The following is a 21,718-nucleotide window of genomic DNA, read 5'->3' as shown; positions in this document are numbered from 1 at the left end:
GTGTTTTGTAAAATTTACAAAATATTGTTTTTGTATTGATACAAACTATACTTTGGCACCAAGTTTCAAAGAAATATTTTGTAAAAATAAAAAATAAATATATTTCTGTGTAAATAAATACATATTCTCTATATCCCCCTTCACACCTTTTTTTTCCCAGTGCCCTTTTTTTTTCTGGGTATATTTGAAACCATTAAAAAAACTTTTTGAAAATGAAAATCGCAAATTTAGAGCTGAAAATGGACGCGACTAACTTATAAAGTATGAAATTTAAAAGCGCACTTGACTGCTTTTGTTTGATTTTTTTCGGCGTCTGCGTCGTTCGCAAATGGTTTTTTTAGGCTTGGGGGAAGGTAGGGGGGGAGGGAATAAGGATGTTGGATAGAGTAGAAAGAGGAAAAATGGGGGGAGTGGGGGTGTGTGTTTATCGTGCAGGATTTATTTCTTATAAATCTCCGGTCGCACCCGGTGCGTGAGCGCAATAACTAACTCGCTAAGCCGGGGTCTCGGACTGTGTATGTTGTGTAGCCTGGTACAGATTTTAAGAGGGGGGGGGGGGTGAGGGTGAATAACAGCAGTGGCAGTAGTTCGGCCCACCAGCGATGGAGGGCGTTTACCCCTTTCTTCCGTCGGGTTTTTTCGGTACATCGAGGGAGGATGTGTGAGGAAATCTCTTGACGTCTGACGTGTGTGAGTTTGTGTGTGTACCACCAGAGCAAAATCATTGTTAATTCCAAAAAATATATAAATATATGTAGTTTAAACACATGTTAGCAGCTGTGAAATCGATTTCGTAACAAAAACTGTTTTATAAACCCTTATTTTTTTTTATTGTTATTAAAAGCCATGGTGCGACGAATACAAAACTTTAAAACACTAATACATTTTATCTTTGTAGAGGCATGTAAGTAATGTATGTATGTTGATCAGCTTATGAGTGGAACGTGTGGGGTCGTTCTTCCCTCGTCCTCTTCTCCCAGCTGCTGTTTCGCCGCAAGCCCGCAACTTCCTCGCAGAAGCGACGATTGTTATTCCGCCAGCAGCTGTCGCGCACGCGCGGGGGGGGGGGGGGGGGGGGGTTGAACTCACTTCCGGATACACACACCCCCCGCGTCCCACCCCCGTCGAGACCGCCGATAAATTGGCGGTTTCCTCGGCAGACGCACGGCAACTCCCCGGATTCCAACAACCTCTATCCCCCCCTTCCTCTCCCAGCCCCGCAAGCCAAAACCAACCTCTCCCGGCCTACTTCACTCCACCGTCGCCGCTGCGCACCTAGATCCTGGTGAATGATGACCCTGGAGGGGTTTCTCCGTGTTGCCAGCGGGGGTCCTAGATCCCTGCCCCGCGGTGCCTTCTGGGGCTGTGGGCGAAGTAATAGCTGGGGTTGGAGTGGCGGCTCTCTCCCCCCACTCTTCTCCCTTCCCACACACCCACAAACCTTGCAGAATCTTGCAGTGATGGAGCGTTGCAGAGCAAGAGGAGAGAGAGAGAGAGAGAGAGAGAGAGAGAGAAGAAGATGGAATAATTTTGCAAGTTGAAACGGGAGGGAGCGGTCGTAAACTGCCGATGCCTGAGAAACGATGGGTTCTGACCTCGGTCGGACAGGGTGTCTGTGATTTATTTTTAAAATAAACTCCTTTAGGAGCTGGTAGTGAAACGAATATCCTGCAAATTACCTATTTTCTCTCTCTCTCTCTCTCTCACTCTCTCTCTCTCTCTCTCTCTCTCTCTGTATGTGTGAAGTTTCACCTATTACGCACGTGGTGGTAAAGAACCTTTTTTTTTTAGGTTTCCCTTTTACTACCTTTTTTTTTTTCCTTTCTGATTGTACAGAAAACCAGTTGGAAACCAGTTATCAAGAAATAATTTGTAATATTACAAGAAAGGTATTGTAACTTTGTACAACATATATGAAATACCTTTTTTTTTACGAGATTATACTGAGTATTTCTCACGTGAATTAGCGCATAATTTTACAATTTAATTGATGCTTCATTCGATCGTATTTTCAATAATTGTACTTTATTAATGTACGCAGTTAATTCTGGAAAGCTATTCAGGGAACGGTTTACAAATGACTAGCTATTGGAGGTACTGGGGCAAGACAAAGCATAAATCCCCGGGTAAGAATGCGAACCCAGTATAACTGCGAACACTATTTTGTAGTGATACAGTTGTTTTCGTGTAAATTTACACATTTTCAAATATCTGTAATTTTACATGACTATTTCTGTTCTATTTACAAAAAAAAATTACTCTGTACTTAAAATGTCAATCATACTTGAAACGCACGGAAGACAGAAAAAGTATAATGAACGTGGCAATTTAACTAACTGGTAACTGGAAAGACGTCTTTAGTCAGTTCGGAAATTTTCGGCAACACTCGTTTACTATCGGCCTCGTTTCCGCTCCGTGATGCCAAATTGCATCCCGCATGAATGTTCCCAGGGTTTTCCCTGTGTCTATGCAGGTTTTACCTGGGCCCAACCTATCTCTAGTTATAGTCTAGATTTAAGAGTGAGGGGAGTTAGTCATGGCGCCAATCGTTGCCATGGCTGACCAATCCCCTCCTAGCACACGATGCAAGCGACCCTCTCCCTGTATGGCTAATCCCAGCATGACTAGGCGTATAGGCTTCGGCCTGAGACGCACCTAGGTCCCTTGCTAACCCGGACCCCTCCAAAATACACTTAGTTTTAGTTAGGTTAGGAAAAAAAATTGATAGCGGGACGTGCGAAACATTGCGGCTGAAGTGTAATTTTTTGCATTGTGGAAACAGTTTTAATGAACGGTAATTTATGGCAATGGCTGTTTTTAGCGATTCGTGCTTTGTAAATCGATGCCATTTCGGGTGTTGTAACATGGCGATTGTGATAACAAGCGTTTGTTCAACTACGTCACAGCAGTTTTTAACTTGAAGAAAATGTTCGTGTTCGAAATTTGAAAGTATTTGTCTGTTTTATTACTAAATCAAAATTAAATAACACAAACAAAATGTTTTCGAATCTTTAAACACAGGCAGTACGCTAATTCCGACTCATGTTGCTATAGTGGCCCGTTTTGCCGTGTGTTATCGTTGTAAATGAATCTTAATGCTATTCCTAAAGAAATGTGTTTATTGCGGAACGAAATGTACTGAATTTATCAATCCATTATATCGGCTACCTCTGATACGAAAATCATAAAATTTATTGTATTTTTAAAAATGAGGTAAAAAGGTATTGCCACCATTTAAATTGTAGGCTTTTTTTCAAACGTAAAGGTTAAACAAGAATATCACAATGATTTCTAATTGCTTCACTTGAGAAAACTGACAGTCGTTATAACGAGTCGTCTTAAGTATGTGTTCTTTCAAAAAAAAAAATATATATATATATATTACTAAAAACACACCTCGAACGTTTTATTTCATCAAAAATAATCAAGCTGAAACGGCGAAGCAGACTCGGTAGATAAAAGGGGAAAATGTATAATCAGCAGATGGAATCTGTACCTATCAGCAGACACGTCAGGATATCTCAAATTACATTTCAAACAGTGTTATCTGAATCACTTCCACATACAAAACTAAACGTGTATGCGGATAACTCTCGAGAACTGTATACACTGTCAGAAATTACAGTAACTTTATAAACCTTTTAAAGAAGAATGCGCTTAAATTAACGGAACGGTTCTTTGTCGTTTCAGACCATTGGCTCTACGTTGGATTTCAAATTCCGAGTTCTATTTCCCGTGTGGTAAAAAAGCGTGGATTATTACTGTAGAATAAAAAAATTTTGTTTTAAAATTTTGTGAACACTCCAAGTTTGTACATGTGAGATCGTGTTCAAAGTAAGTAAATCCTTATGCGAACCTTTATGAAGATAACCGTAAATTATCAAAGAACCTTGGACAACTGGTAACCAATACTATTTATAAATTCGCTGTTAAATATTTTTAACTGTGTACAAATTGTAAACCAACGTTTAAAGGCGGTTCTGCAAAAACAAATTCACCCGAACCGTCACAGTTCATTGATAAACAGGACAAGAAAATTTAAAAAAAAAATCAAACAAAATGTATGCACAAAAAACGTACTTGACAGTTTTAAACTTCTGTATATGCATATACCAACTCGAAAAAAAAAATAAGAATTACGTTAGGCTTTTAATTTTTTTCTATCATTATTATAGATATATAAAATTTCATTCAAGCAATTTCGAGTGAACTGAGAAGGAATTCACATAATATAAAGTAACATCTGTTCGCGCTTATTTGAACAAATTGTAAATCAACTTTAGGAAAAAATTATTTCATTCTGAAACAACATGCATTCTTACTCAAACATGTACTTTTAGTTACCTTTTTCTTCCTTCAGTAAATGCCAACAAGTAGTATTGAATTATAACCAGTGTTACATCACCATCACGATAAATATGCTCTTTATCCGACAGTGAAGAAATATAGGTAGGCCTACCTATAGTTAGTTGTAAATCGTATATAGTAGATGGTTGAGGGTAATAATTGTATTTTAATTCTATATAATTTCTTACCACTTTTGTAGAGACTGTAAGTAGAGATTCTACTTTAATAAATGCTTCCTTAATGAGGTTTGCGTGTTTAAAAGTGTCTGTGAATTCAAATAAATTAAAATCTAGAACTCTCTAATAGAAATTCTTCGATTGCGTAAGTTATGTTTTGAATTTTCTTTAAAATCACATTCTTTCTCTTGTACATTTCCATTGTATTATATTACCATCCGTGTTTTAAAAATATATATATATATTCTACATCTATGAATGCAGCACGTTAAAAACACATACCAATAAATACTGGAAATTTTGAAGCACCGGAATCAGATATTTGTACCACCCCTGGTTCGATCAAGTTATTTGTTAACGCTGCAAATAGTTCGTATAATTGTTTAACGTGCGAAATTTAATTTCTATTATGCGTGGACCTCAAATAAAAATCCGCTTGCTCATGCGAAGCGCAAATAAAAGTTCGACAAAAAAATATCCCTAGCCAATTTGAGTAATGGAAATGGTTTAGTACTCTTTTTTTTTTTTCTTGTTTCGTTTGCATCGGTCGCTGTCGTTTTTATATTCTCGAGGTTTTTTTTTTCTTTATGTCAAACTGTGTGCGCACGATTGGGGCTTGTCTGCATCTCGTTTCGAATCCTTCATAATTGGCCATCTTCTGCTGCCACTCTCTTTCCCGTCCTCTCGCCGAAAGAAACTGAAAGAAATAAAAGTCCGCCCCCTCCCCCCTCCCCCCCGGCGACGGAGTTTGCCGAAGTTTGCCGAAGTTGGCCGAGACTTACCACTATTGAATACGATTCCTACGGCACCCTCTTGTGCGCTTGATTTACGGGTTTCTACCTCACCCATTTCTCTCTCTATCTTTCTTTCTCTCTCTCTCTCTATTCGCTTGATACCTTTACAGAAACGGAGAAGTTTTTAAAACTCTCTGTACTTAACTTCGAAAGGAGGAATGAGAGGAGGTAAAAAAAAAAAAAAAAAAAAAAAGAGTGGGTTTACGTTAGGAAGGGGTGTACAGAGGGTTTGATAGGGATATTTCAACGTTGCGAGCACGTCTCGGCGAAAGGCTAGTCTTGCGTCCTGAGACATTTCTTTTTTTTTTTTTAAATGGCTCCCCTGCTCCTTCTACTTCCCACCACCCCCCCCCCCCCCTTTCTGACCTACAACCGCTCTCAAGATCGGGTGACAAACGCGCCGCAATTTCTCTTCGGCAACGCGGGGAGTCAAGTCTTTCAACCTTGTTGCGGGAGCGATTACGTTCCACGAATTCCCGGGGGGACTTCGACGCTGTAGCTCCACATTAGCGTCGCGCGTTCAATCAGCAGCGTCCTCTCTTTCCGTCCACCGACCACCTGTACACACACAGGGTGCGAAGGCCTCAGGGCCGGATTTAGAGGTCTGGAGGCCTCGGGGCAACAGAGGAGCGGAGGCCCACCTGGCCCCAAATTATTTTCCAAATAAAATGAACAATTTTTTTTTTCAGTCGAGTTTTCCAATAAATAATTTATTGTGAAATCAAATAGTTTCTCTTAGTATTTAAAAAAAAACATACATAGGCCTATATATGATCGGAGACAAGAATTATATGAAATTAAATTTTAGTGTTAATGAATATTTCTGTTAATATTTAACAATAATATAATCATGTATGTACAAAGTACTGTAGGTAAAGGTAAAACACCGAAAAAGGAATATCAAAGGAAAATATGTTTACTAGTGTTTACTTGTCGGGATTTGAAAGATTTTTTTTTCCGAAGTCTCTATTGTGGGGGCCCTCCGTTTGTGGAGGCCCCGGGGCTTTCGCTCCGGTTGCCCTCCCCTAAAACCGGCCCTGGAAGGGCTTCAGTGGGAAACCACGTCATTTGAAAAACTACTCAACGTGTCCGAGGGGGTGTCCTGCTCACGATAAGCGTTCCGTTTCCGTATGTAGTTTTTTTGAAAAAAGTTTTTCCATGACAGACATGAAACACACAGTAAATTTCGTGTGAGTGTCTCGTATTACAAGTTTATTTCCAAAATGAAAACACACAAATTTCCTCGTTACCAGAGTTAGATGTTAAGTATCTCTAGCAATAACTTGATCTATTAGTTTTGAAAAATTTGTTTTCTGCCCGTTTTGAATTTCTGCACGGGAAGAATGTACATGTATAATAAAGATAAACGACAAAAATAATAATAAAACACTAGATATTCTTGTACTTGAAACAATTTTTTTGTAAACTTAATTAGAACATAAAAGAGCATGGCTACCACCGCAGCCAAGTATTCGGCTTATATTGGCCGCACGGAGAAACGTAAACGGAAGAGTTCAGCATCGCCGAAGTTAATCCGTAATGGGTCCGTCTCCCGTCTGCGCGCCGTTGCAGGAACTATGTTGCGTGAGATACGTCTCCGTTTTACGTGACCTGTCTTTCGTTCCCGCGCGGCGTCGTTGCGGAAGGGGCCCCGACAACCAGTCCTGATGCGGGTCCGGGGGCGGAACTCCTGAAGACCGTGAGCATCCGCCGCACTACTTCCCCGCGGACTGATACACTTCTCCAAACCCGCGCGCCGTTTCCTCGCGCGCCTCCCAGGTGCTGCCTCATCCCCCCCCATCCCTCATCAAACCCAGGATGAGGAAGGAAGGTTGCCGCTCACGCCGTATCGCCCGACGGACGCGAGCGCCGTCGTTCGTAAATTATTCCGTCATGTTTTATTCAGGCTTTCCTCCCGCTTGGACGGCGGAATCTGCAGCGCCTGTGCAACGGCCGATGCCTCCCCCCCCCCCCCCTGCTTCCCCCCTTTCGCTCTACCCAGAATAAATATTTCTTCCCCCCTTTTCAAAAATTTCCCTTCCAAACCCCCTCCCCCCCCCCCCGCAGGAAAAAAAAAATATTCCCTCACCCGTCATCTTTAACCTGCTTTCCCCCCCCCCCCCCCAACTCCTTTCCCAAAATCAAAACCATCATCCCCCCTCTCCGCCGCCTCTTCCACCCCCCCCCCCCCCCCCCCACCTTTAAGAACGGCCGAGAGGCACGGAGAGTCCATCAATTTATTTAGTTATTTATTTCGGTTCGGGAACGTCTCGTCGACAGGCGAGGATGCGCTCAACATCGCGATTCAAGGATCCCTCGACTCGGGAAGCAGTCGGCCGTAACCCCTCGTTGCAGCATCATTTGCCGGCGAGTGATTCCCCAGAAACCGTTTCGAGTAAAACACGCATATTATATATTACTAGGCAATTATTAAGGGTGAGATATAGGAATATGAAAAGACGTCTTGTTGGTTTCAACCGTTTTTTTTTTTTTTGACGTGACAACGTCTAATAAATCGATGAACGCCGGCTGCACGCACGTAAAAAAGTGTCCCGTAACGCACAATGTTCCGTTACGCTGTGTCCCGTTACGCTCATTGTACGCTTGCGCCGCATCTATCTCTCTTCCACTCGACTGTTTATAAAGTGAAGTGAAAAGTTAATGTGGTTTTCATTGCTTATTACAACAACAATTTCGGCAATAAAGGTTAATTTTTCTTGCATTTTAAAAATCTAGTTACTAGTATAATTTCAAGTATTTATTCTTTTATTATTAAAGTAAAAATGATTCAATTTTATTCATAAAAGTATGCAATCATTTCATCAATGTTTTGTTATGACGTTGTCACGTTAAACTATCGTCCGTAAACCGACTTTACAGACAACCAATTTTTTTTTATGATGTGACAAACATCTGAACTCTCGGTATGCGGCGTCTGGTAGGAGTAATTTGCGAACGGAGTGGAAGTCGCGTGGAACGGACATGTGTAACCACTGTGCTGCCATCTCTGGTGAACCAAAGTTCACGAAGTCAAAGGGAAACTTCGTGGTATTAACCGTTTAGTGCATTTAAACAAGATGGGCAGTATTGTCCTTTCTTCAGATATAAATTTTTAAGTTAAATAAATATGACCACAATGTATTTTTTTGTTTTGCAAATGGTACAGAATTATTTATTTAAACTCGTTCAGTATTTCTATGAACATATGTTTTTGTAGAAATGTGTTTGATTTCATGTAAATGTACAAATTTGAAAATATCTGTAATTTTACACAATTATTTCAGTTACATTTTAAAAAAAAAATATTTTACTGTCCATTAACCGGGGAATGTGAAAAATACCCAGGTAATTGAGACCAACGATATGACATAAGATGCCATATACTGTATGTGTGTTTATTTTAAGTTATCATGACGACATAATTTTTATATTATAGTTTATATATTTTTTTATCTCTCACAGTGTTCTGTAGTATATGAAATATTTTCAGTGTTGAAAAATGTATTATTAAATTTGACATTTTCTTAAAACTAGACAAATTGAGAACAGTCCTAGAGCTGAAATTTTTCCGTGTCCAAAAAAATGAATAAAATCTAATAAACGTATCTTGTCACGCCGGTTCCAACTGAAAACTTATCAGGGCCTACTTTGTATTGAAGAAAAAAAAATGATGGGCAAGATTGTCAGCAGTAATGTGCTGCATTTGTTTTGAAAGTGCGCCCCTTTCCTCTGCACCGAAGATGCACGTAATAATGACTTCTTATTCTGGAATATCGTCAGCACGCCGGGTGCGACGCCGTGTACGCGACGCGAATAAAAATATCCAACCAATCACGTTCGACACAGCTGTTGCCTTAGCGCGCCCAAAATTCGCGGACGCGCGTAGAATTTCCGATTAGAAAGTTTTTTTTTTTTTTTTTTTTTTTTTTTAACTTCCACTGCACCGTGGGCGGGTCGTTACTAAAACGTGTATGTCAACAAATTTGGCTTTTTAATGGTGGTTAAACTGGTGCATTGGTCCATACTATTATATTATTCCTATATTTTTAAGGTTGTCATTACTAAATGTATCCGTAATTTTTTTTTTTAATTTGTTGACGCACCACCGTGATTTTTCAGAATCAATGTTAAATTTAGCTGAAACCTATTTCTTTTAAAAAATATATATTTAAAAAATATATATTTAAAAAATATATAAACAAAAATTAATAACTCACTGAATGAATCAATAAATTACACAATGGAGGTTCGCGTTAGAGGTTCACAATTGAAACAAACAGAGCGACGAAAACTCTGTTATGTATATTAAGAGTATTACATTTTTCTGACACACTTCTTTATATGTAATTCCCCTTCCCCCTCTCATCATCGATCACCCCAATTCTGATTTTTGTACTTTTTCGTAATGTTCCGATGAGTTTTTATCTCGTCCTAACCTACCAACAGTTAGGTACGTTTTCCTCCGAAAACTTGTAAACGTTGATGGCTGTCGTAAGTGTGATTATATATATATATATATGTGTGTGTGTGTGTGTGTGTGTGTGTGTGTGTGTAATTGTCAAAAACATAATAACTATTTAAACTTCTGATCTCATCTACTTCTGTACTTTCACCAGATCAGTTCATTTTAATACGTTATCATATCATTATATCATGCCAAAGTTAACATTTACTTTGGTTGCACGATATTTGACATTAATTTTGCCCAGATTAATTTCAATAGCAAATAAACAAATCACTGATCAAACATACGAAAAATGCCCTTAACACAATACACATAAGCAATATCAACAGGTACTGATATCTGGTTCAAATACGCATTCACAAAGCAAAGATATATTAATTTTCCGTTATGTCGGGTACCAATTATAAAACAAAGCTTTTATTTATATTTTAGTGTGGTTCGTAAAATATTATCTGCAGTAAATACTGCAATAAATATCTGAATCTGCTGTTGCAATTTCCCTGGCTTAATCTCAGTCGGTTCACAAGATAAACTACACCCAAGACTTCTCGTATCCCGGAGAGTTTTGAAAATAGGGAGATTAATGTAAATAATCAAATTAATGTCAAAATTAATTTACTTAACTTTTGATGAAAACATAAAATTTTCATGCCAGAAAGTCATTAAAATAATTTAAGTTCACTACTAGGATTTAAAATACAAAAAAATAATAATGGTTAGCTTCACTATTAGAAGCATAAGACTCACCTAAAACCTGGTACAAAATGGCTATGAATCGTTGTGGTGGAAACTCATCACTTAAAAACTTGGCTACTTGGCCTATAATTCAGAATTTTTTGATTCTGATTATACCAGTACACTTTAAAAATCTTCAGGCTGTAAATACTTAACGAATAGGCGTAATAATTAAATAAACTTGATAGTTGTCCGATAATTTGGCATTGACGCGAATATTACACACTCATCTTATACTTTCTAATAATTTTCAAAAATCAAGTTTTCAAAATGATTTTATCTTGTAAATAAAATCTTGGTAGCCATAGAAACCTTGCCATGGTACCTTACAAAGCAGCCTTCAGCTGATTTATACTTTAAAATTCACATCATGGAAAATCTTAAAGTTAGTAGTAACTAAAAAGTCAAACATTAAAAAAAATGTTACCGACTAAGCCAGTTTTGGTTCAGTGCTGTAAAGCCCTAGTTTTAGGCTTAATCCCTTTTTTGTGATTGGTCTTTCCTTCCAACCAGCCACAGCAAAGGATCCAGGGAAGTGTTCCAAGGAAAACATTGTTTGTATCTGTCTACGACGCTGTTCGCAATTCCCCTGTGAAGGATGACCGCTGGGATAGTCCAGTTGGTTGTTTTACGCGTCTGACCTCAAAAACCGAATGTACTTATAGCTGAAAGTTTGAGCCGGGCGAATGAGATTACTTCGCCATAGAAAAAAAAATACTACTTCTTTTCTAATGTTCCTTTCCTCCGAGATAAACATCCGCAAAGTTACTCTGCTTCCTGGTCATTGGTTTTACGCCCCGGAAAACTGCACGTAAAAATAAAAAAAAGTTTGTAAATGACTATCCGAATGTGTGTGTGTCCTTCTGACATGCTCAGCAGATTTTCTTGGAAGCCTACAATCGAACTATTTGCACTCCAGCAATTATCGATTCTTCCCGTTCACAGTCGCATCCAAAATACCAAACCCCCGACCCAAAAACCCATTTACTCTGCTCCCCGATCTCAGATATGCCATCTGTTCGTAATATTTTTGGAGGCCCCCCCCCCCCCAATTCAATTTATGGCTGTTCCTGAATACAACTGGAAGTGACATCACGAATGTAGTACAGTAGAGCCCTGTTATAATGTTCCTGCATATAATGTTTTCCTACTTATAATGTCATATTTTTAAAGTCCTAATATTTCCATGTTCATAATGTTCATAGTGACGTGTCAGTTGACACCCTTAGTCAACTCTTCTGTTCCTTGCCAGTGGGTATTCAGATGCACGTACATAGTCCTACGATATTTAAGTTGCCAACCATTGAGTGAGGGCATAACTAAAAGTGTTTTCTATTGCTTACAATTTTTTTTTTTCATTCATACGTAGGAATCCCAAAATTAAACATTTTCAGGTGGCGAAGGAGTAGACGTTCTCACTCTTAATGTTGTCATCATGAATCGTGAGACAATTTTACAAAAAATGTGGCAGTGTATCTTTAAAGACAAACAAAATTCAACCAGGGAACAAGACGAAGTTGAAAAATTGTTGGCTTGTTTCAGAAAATTCATGTATCAAGTATACTATCTTTGGTTTTAACATTAAAGTTGTTTACATAGCTTGGTGAGTCCATTGGTACAAAGCTCGAACATTGTTAAGTGCTAAATTGAGATTTCCTGCTTATAACGTTTTCCTGCTTATAATGTTGTTTTTTTCTTGTGCTCCCTTGAAAAACATTATAACAGGGTTCTACTGTATGTTCTTTGCTGTGCTGTGCTGACCCCAGACTTGTTTCTGTACTGTTAAAAACTTTCTTCTCAAATCCACGAAGAATGTTGGTTACCAATTATCCAGGGATCTTCGCAAATGTATCTTTTTCTTCGTTAATTTACAGTTACTAACTCTGAACGTGAATCCACAATCATATAATTGGTATACAAGCAAAATATTTAAAAACTGGATAGGACTAGTGCAAAAACACACGGCATGACAAAAAGGAGCATCATAAAGTTAATTGTCGAAATTCGTGTTAACCCAGTGAATTGTTAAAAATTATTACTTGCGGCTAAATATCGTTTTTTCCAATAAAATTTAATTGTTGAAGTAAAAGTAATGTAAATAGCCTGTTCGTCTGACTAACGCCGATATTGGGATATTGTTTCTGGGAAACTATTTGCGGTAAGTAAATAAAATCCGTATAGTTCTGAAAAATTTTCGTAGCGATGCTTCTAGAACACGCTTTAAAAGTTAAAGTGGGAATAACAAAGTGTTTATAAAAAGGTAAACTACATCTTTTTTATCTCTATTGACATGAAATAACAAACTTAAAACTCAAAAAAAAAAATTATTGAACACAACTTTGTGTTTATAAATGTAAGTGAATTATTTTTTTTTTGTTGTGATAATCGTTCTCCTGCTAACGGGCAGTAGTACATAACTAAGCAAAGGATAAAAATGTTCGTTCCCTACTATTTAAATCGATCAACCCTGTTTAAACAGCTGAATATCACAGGAACGTACATACCACTCCAGTCTGCGTGTTTGCGAAGTAAACATACCCTGAAGCTTTGTTGAAATACATCTGTGTAACGGCACACGAGCTTAAAACAAACAAGCGCACTCACATTGTTACGTGTGTTTACTTGTATAACTTAAAGTATTTTTTTTTATAAACACAGAACTGCATTAAAAAAATATTCTGTATAGTCTGCAGTTGATTAAAATGTAAAAAAAAAAAATGAATTATGTGTTCTTGGCCGACTTTTGAAGATTCTAATTCATCGCCTATAAACGACAACAGTGGACGATCACGAAAGGCTAAGCGAGATCGTTCTGCAATGGCGTTCCGTTGTCTTCTGTTTCGTGGATGCGAATGTACAGCACAGTGATTATAAAAATTGGGTACCCATATGTTGCATGTTATCCGTTGCAATTGGAAATCGCACCGCGTTACAGCGTATCCGAATTCAAAACTAATGATACGTTCCGTGGACACAACAGAGGGGCAGTTTATTAAGTAGCCGTGAACCAAGCCCAACTTGCAGCGGCCACCTTCCATTTTGATACACATCTCGCTTAAAACAAGAAAGAATAGAGTCACCCCGTTGGTGGATATCAGAAATGTTTACATAATATATTAACAGAATAATTTTTACGTATCACAAAATTATGTGAAAAATAAATGTGTTATCCTAAATTATTTCAAAGAAATAATTTTGCGACAGGGATAAAATTCGCTGTGGTGGTTGTAGAATTGCATTCAATCAACTATAATCTAAACTCTCAGTGTTCTATATTAGATGTTTATTTTTTTTATTTTTTACGATAGCAATTTTGTTCAGCCTCAACTTCAAAGACGTATACCAACCTTGGAAAAACTTTAGACCGTAAGTCGTTTAGAGGTTTTCAACTTTTTTGAACCTGCAGCCGAATATTTTCTGTCATATTCAGACTATACTTCCAAAAATATTTTCAGAAACCTGCCACACAATTGAGCAGTGTTTTAATAATAGGGTCCAGTGTTATTGAATGTCAGATTTATGCGTGGCAGTAGCTAAATTGTATAAAATGTGTCATTCATTCAGTTAGCAGAAATTTTTTTCGTAATCATGCTGTAATCCCCTCCCACTTCCTTCCTCCAGGGGGGTAAAACAAAAAAAAAAACAAAAAAAAGTGAGTTAACTAACGTCCAAACCGTTAAACATTAAAATTCAAAACAAAGTGTGTAACAAACTGCAGAGTGAATAGGGGGACAAAGAATAACAGAGAGCAAAGGTAAGATCACTCGTAGTGAAGAAATCTGTTTTGACTTATCTTGCTTAATTTCTGAACGTATTTAGTCATAGACAAAAACTTTTACACATGCGAGTACAAAAATCTTAAACCTACAAAAATTAATAATAAACTAGAGACTAAATGTACAGTCTCTGGTAAGTCTGTGGTTTGGGTGTGCCACCAATTTTTTCTCTATTCTAGTGTGTGCGAATGCGTCTCTGTACGACTCGTGAACGAAAAGAATGTGATGGCAATTATATTGAATATGACTCCAAAACTTAAATGTTTTGCGCAGACAGGTCCGAGAAGAAAACTGAAGCAACAGTTCGCAGTCAACTTGGGAGTATTGTACACAAATTTGAAAATGTCGAAACTGATGTCCGCAACAGTTCTTTCTGGTGGTGCAGGCCTGGTGTAGCGAGCCTGTGACTCCCCCACGCCCACCTCCTGCCCACTGCAGACACGCGGGTGGCTACAGGAGGGATTACACTGCGCGCGCCGCGCTCGCAGTCCAGTGCGCGCGGCTAGGTTACCCTGGGCGCGCACTCCCGCGCACCGCTTGCCGTGGAACTGCCTGGTGTTGGAGGCGCGCGGAAACGTAACAGACGTCACGCTTTAACACTAGTTCCAAAACTAATAAATATAGTTTAAAACACTATAGAAACATTCTTTTAAAGATTATCAAACTAAAAAGTAAAAACTAATTTTAAAATTAAATTTATGACAATAGTATATAAGCAATACTAGTATAAATGAGAAAAAAGCTTGAGGCGCTTTGTGCCATATTTTTTGAATATTAAGCGCCCCATGCTTTTTTCTCATTTATACTAGTATTGCTTATATACTATTGTCATAAATTTAATTTTAAAATTATTTTTTACTTTTTAGTTTGATAATCTTTAAAAGCATGTTTCTTTAGTTTTTTAAACTATATTTATTTTTAACTTTTTAGTTTGATATTCTTTAAAAGCATGTTTTTTAGTTTTTTAAACTATATTTATTTTTAACTTTTTAGTTTGATATTCTTTAAAAGCATGTTTTTTTAGTTTTTTAAACTATATTTATGTATAATTATCATAGGGAAATGAGTTACCGACACTACCTATTACCATCTGAGATAACTATTTGGAGTTGCAACGTCACAAAGAAATGGTAAAGTCTCTACGAATCATTTGCAGTTAGATGTATGGATATAATATTAGAATTTACCGGGGGGGGAAAAAAAAAAAAAAAAAAAAAAAAAAAACATTTTTTTTTCGGCGTGGCCGGGGGTAGAAACCACGATCGCTGAATCCGAAAGCTGACGTCACAGAAGTCGCGCGCCTTAGACCGCTCGGCTAACGAACATAATGAAATGGATGGGACATTTTATAGTGATGAGTCACTCACTCTTAGTCGAAAGAGTTACAGACGGACAGACAGAGTTACAGACGGACAGACAAACATACAGGTGAAGCTAATATAAAGCATGTAAAAATGAAGCAGTGTCGGGACTATGAAAAACTGGCAAAATAGTTATAATATAGTTTCCCGAGGAAAATAAAGTGCCGCATCAAACAAAGTTAGTTCTATGCCTCGTCACTAGCGAACTGGAAAGGCACTTCTTCCATGCAAAACTTAAAATTCAGGAAACTGTTCCGTCACCACTGAGGCCGAAATACTGGGCGGATCTTATTTTAGCAGTTGAGGAGTTGCGGCCAGAGTCCAGGCGGTGCTCGTCGCTCTGGCGGCCGTGCAGTCTCTCCAGTTCACGGAGGCGTCGAGCGCCCCACTCTCCCGCGTGTTCACACCACCGAGACTCTTCCGCGGCTCCGTCCATCAGCTCCACACTCGGGCGCCGCGCATGCGCATAGCGCGCCACTCGCGCATCACAAAACAAAACAAAAAAAAACATACCGGAATTCTGGTGCGAGTCCTTAAGTAAACGTTTGCGATATTCAGGAAACGAATTCTAGCGGTGGCCGCAGAAAGAATGTGTTTAGTTCGCATACAAAAATTTTGGTTTAGTTTCTTGTTACCAAGGTTACAGTCATGTTCACGCATCACTGATGAGTACTGGAAGACTCGTTCACTTTTATTTTCTTTTACAGACTGTCACATAATTCAACGTAAAGCCGAGAACAGTTGATATAACGAGTAACAGGCGATTTGCCTAAAGGCGGTTTGCCTAAACATGAATTCGTTACGGCGATTTGCCTAACGTCAAATTGCCTAACGGCTATTTGCCTAAAGGCGATTTACCTAACGGCGTTTTGCTTAACTCCGATTTTCCAAACGGCGTTTTGCCTAACGTCGAATTGCCTAACGGCTATTTGCCTAAAGGCGATTTATCTAACGGCGTTTTGCTTAACTCCGATTTTCCAAACGGCGTTTGCCTAACGGTGATTTGCCTAACGGCGATTTGCCTAACGGCGATTTGCCTAAAATGTTACTATGATGACAAAACCTCGTTTTGCCTAACGGCGAATTGCCTAATGGCGAATTGCCTAACAGCGTTTTGCCTAACTACAATTTGGCAAACGGCGTTTTGCTTAATAGCGTTTTGCCTAAAGGCGTTTTTCCTAAAATTAGGCAAAACGCCTTTAGGCAAAACGTCACATGCCCGATATAACTATAGAATACCGTTCTGAATAAAAAAAATTAAAAAGTTTCGTTCTTTTTCGATTTATTGGCATTTTTCAATAGGTTTTTTTTTTCTAATTCCCACTCTGCAACAAATTACTGTAACTATTTTGATTTTGCTAACAGAGTTACAAATAACCCTTCTATTGATAACTCAAAATAAAGTCAAACATACTACACTTTGCGGGGGGAGGAAGGTTGAGAATTCTTCGCATGACTCATGCGGCAACACCTTTTAATCGGATAACTTTTGAATATTCGCATTGTAAAAAATAACTGGTTCTACTTTTAGTACTTAACTGTCAAATTCTGAGATAAGTTACACGAAACATACTAAGATGGCCTAATCATCTCAGGTCAGGGTATGCCAGTTATTGTTGTTTTTATTGATTTAAATCTATGACGTATTATGGTTTCATAATCACATAAAAAAAAGTAATATTTTTTGCGGGTTTTATTTTTTCAACCCCCCCCCCCCCCCCCCGGCCTGCTTCAGACTGGACAGAATTTCGTCCACAGTTTTCAGCAGGCGCGCTGGAGAAGATTCGTTTGTCGTGTCGGTAGCGGGGGAGCGCATATTTGCATCGTTCACATCACGTCCGCTGCTTTTGTGTGGTCGAACTGATTGGTGCTCGCGGCAGAGAAATACCCCAATCTCCCCTCCCCCTTTTTTCTCTTCTCTCTCTATTTCTATCTCTCCCTCTGACGGGACGAACGGTAACGGAGAATTAACCGCAAGGGGTTTTACTAGTCATTCGCTCAACAAGGGAGGAACAGCTTTATTGGTCCTCTACAGGTTATGATCATTGGCGTTACGTACTAGAATTAAAAAATAAATAAATAAAACGTTCAATCAGAATCATCGATGCTAACAAAAATGCCGATAATATATTTGTTCGAGAATTTATTTCATTTATTTCACCCCCTCCACTTTCCCATCCCCCTCCTTTTTTTACTACAAACTGAATTCAACCGACAAACTTTCAGCTGCAGTTTCATCACGAAAAAAAAAATACTGAAAACCGTTAACACGACATATGCTCCAGTGCTTCCGGCGACTGTGAGTCTTTGAGGTTGGGACTGAGCAACTTTGGAATTGTAAATGACAGATAAAGTGATACAGCACTGAATTATGTTTAATTGAACGAAGCTCTACAACAACCGAGAATTTTGTAGTTGTGTTAAAAAAAATATATATATTATTACATTGAAATAATTGAAATAAATATGTTAAAAAAAATTGGTTTAACACCCTTTTATTTCAATGAAATAATATTTTCTACAATGACACAATAGAACTTCATTCAATTAAACATAGTTCATACGCTCAGTGTTCTTTATTAAATAATTCCTCACCTTTGGAAGCACTTTAGACCATAAAACAAAAAGACCATAGATGTTTTCAACATATTTTGTCGTGACGAACCTGCGGCCTAGGTTTGTCAGGTCGAATTCCAACTCATCCTGCATGGATTTTAATTTTGGAAAATTTAAGGATACCCTTTCTCAAAATTTCATTTCAACATTAATATGTTTGCCAATATTTTGATTTCCTTACTTTTTCTTTTTTACGTTTTTTACGTTTCTTTAAAAAAACATCAAATGATGAGTTTTAATAAAATAGAAGAATGAGATATTGCAAAACGTTAGTGCGTACGTTTTTTTTTTAACTTGTAAATTTTCATAACTTGCAAACTAATAAACCTATTCCAAAATTTTTATTTATAAAAATATGTTTAGACGGCTACAACTGTAGAAAATTGTATAACAAATGATTCCACCGAATATAGTGCAAATATCATTATGATCCTGAAATATTGTTGCGTACTCAAATTTCTCTCATCCGCGCCTTAAATCTGAAGGAAAAAAAAGTAATTTGAATCAGCAAAGTGACGTTCACGAACTGTCACTGACTGATTAACCAATCGGGATTCGCTCTATGCGAGAGAATTCACTGCTTAAAAATCATTGGACTTAGGTCACTAAAATATTCCGTGGAAATTAACACATTCAAGCGGAGAAACTTTAACAGATTTTCAGCCAAGTTTCACTGATAATTTCGGGTGCACACTTGTATTAAAGTTGCGACGAGAAATTCATCTGTAATTTTTTTTTATTTTGAACCTTTATTTGCGTTAAAGATTATGTAGGTATAACCAAAATTAAGTAGAAAACATGCGTTAGCGAGGAAAAAAAATTGTTTTTCTGTCTGTCATTTTGTTACTCATAAATTACTGCGGGCATTTAAACCATGCTTATTAAATCACTTTTTTTTTGACGTACTGGAACTTAAAAGAATTGTACACATTCATAAATGTTAGCGAAAATAATTTCATACTTGAGGCGTCATAACCTAAAAATGTTTTAGCGATACGCGAATAAATTTACAAAATTTAAGGGTCTGTGTTTGCTAGCTTATTTAGCAGATTTTTTGAAAGATTAGAACTGTTCCTATATGATGGAGTCACAGTGGTAAGGCACGGGTCTGGCATACCAGAGAAAACGGTTTCTGTCTTGGTACAGCTATCCTTATATAGTTTCTTCCTGGTTTCTGGGAATAACTAGCAGGAAAAATGCTGGCATAGTTATTTACGAACGGGCCAAGGTCACATTCTTTAATAACATCCATGGTCTTTGTCGTCGTGTTTTAACGTCTCGAATAACCTCGCTGTCGACAAGTAAAGTGAAATTTTAAAATAAATAAAAATGTTAAATATATAAAAAATTTACTTTTGTAAGAGCACTTTTTTTCCTGGATATTTATGGGTGGAAAACCTCAGTAATCTCCGGAATTAAAAAGAGCTATTTGCCGCGCAAACGACTACACCTGTAGTAATAGTTAGGTTAGTTCACTTTGTTTGTCCAGTCGAGCAATACAACGTATTGCAAAACAAACAAAAAATACTGCATATTAATCGAGGGCTAATTATTTCTTTGAATTATTAAATAAAAAATGGACTTATACACTTTTAATTGTGTGTATTTGAAGCTAACATTAAGAATCAACTTATCCGTTATGAAGTTGAAGTTACTGTGTGAACATAGGCTTTTAAGTTGTATTGAGGTATTCGTGGGATATTTCGACCCCATGAATTTTTTTTTTTTGTTTAAATACAATATTTTGGCATAAAGTTACATTTAAATGATTTTAGTCTTTTTAATAAATTAAGGACCGTTTAAACTTAGGTGGCATCGTGCTATTACTGGGCCCAAGATGTATGACTATAAATATTGCATTTTCATCTTAAAACAGTCACAGTGAACAAATTTTATGAAATTTATTTAAAAATTGATTTGATAATTCTTGCGTTAAAAAGATAATTCTAATATTTTTTATTCACTAAATAAACTACGGAAAAAAACTAGAATTCTAGATTTTCATTTATTCTTTTTAACTGGCCCTACAATTTAGGTGGTTATTACGGGATTAAATTTCCCTTTATTAGATTACAAAAAAAAAGTCACAATGAAAATAAAGGCTAGGTCCAACCTGGTTGGTTGGACTGAATTTTCCCAGACAGCTTATCTCTAAGTAGAATACGGGGTGGCACGCTACCAAACTTGCTCGTGGCAAAGGATGCGTTATCGGGTCGTAGAACGTTGGGGCGAAGGAGTGGGAGTGGGGGAGGTTCATTCTAGGCATTGCCGCGTCTCTTACCCTTGTGCAGATAAGAGGCGCGTCGTTGTTGAGCTAGCAGGCTGGTGGGTAGGAGGGAGGGAGAGAGAGAGAGAGAGAGATAGAGAGACAGAGACAGACAGGACAAGGAAGAAAAAACGGGGTTACTTGGTCATGTAGTCATACGTACCATAATCATGACGATCGTACCATTATAGTGGATGGTGTACCATTATTAAGCTTTATTTACGCGAATGTACCATAATATGACTTGCAAGATCACACTTTTTAACTTCCTTTTTATTTTATTTACTCTTTATTACTTAATGTGATACTCCTCTTATGAGAGGAAAATTTATTTTTAAACTTATCTATTTTTTTTAAGTATAAAATATTTCACGTTTCTGTCTCACATCATCTCAAATTTGTGATACAGGTGGTACGATTTTGGAACGTTTCATCGCTCTAGAGTGAATTGAACTTCGGCGTGAGATTCAGAAACGTGCCTTTATTTCGTACCGGCGCGTACAATATTTTGGTACCGGCGTGCATATTATCGTACGATCGTACCATAATTTCGTTATAACGCATCGTTTTCACGTATGAATGTACCGTAATCCATATACATACCAGCGATACGACAATGAGAGGCGAGCTGGAGTCTCGGTAGATGAGGGAGGGGGAGGAGAAACCCGTCGTAATCGCGGGCTCGCTCGCCGAGGCTAATTGGCGCGCTATCTCGCCGGAGTTTCGCGGGAACAGAACGTTATTTGAATACTCCATTAACCGTCCTCCGCTCAGAAATTCTTTTTTTTTTATCTCCGAAACGAACGTCGCTTTACAATGCGCAAACTTAAATTCATAAAAAGTTTTTTTTTATGTGTAACATCTTAGCTCTCGGTATACTGCATTCGGTAGGAGTAATTTCGTTAATGGAACGGAAATGAGTAACCACGGTGCTGCCATGTGTGGCGGATTGCGCGAACCAAAGTTCACAAGTTAACGAGATGGGCAGTATTTCAAAATAAATTTCTTGTCAAAAATCAGGCCAAAAACCGGGGTTTAGTATTATTATTTTTTCAGTCTTTTTCGTTTTTATCAGAACCATTTTATAGTTAAACTTTCGCTCTGCAAATCTAATGATTTAATATTCGACGTTGCTGCTCCGGCGGCGAATTCTAGTGGTGGATGCGGGAACTACACGTGATT

The 21,718-nt window shown here is 37.9% G+C and overlaps 1 protein-coding gene across 1 annotated transcript in view; it reads left to right on the top strand.

Moving 5' to 3' along the window:
- LOC134540311 (uncharacterized) overlaps positions 1-21,718 on the top strand; it is a 131,109-nt gene that overhangs the window by 75,488 nt on the left and 33,903 nt on the right. The window lies entirely within an intron of this gene.

This window comes from Bacillus rossius, chromosome 16, assembly GCF_032445375.1.
Source record: "Bacillus rossius redtenbacheri isolate Brsri chromosome 16, Brsri_v3, whole genome shotgun sequence".
Lineage (NCBI taxonomy): Eukaryota > Metazoa > Arthropoda > Insecta > Phasmatodea > Bacillidae > Bacillus > Bacillus rossius.
The sequence above is the reverse complement of the archived record's forward strand: the minus strand, read 5'-3'. Positions and strand labels throughout refer to the sequence as shown.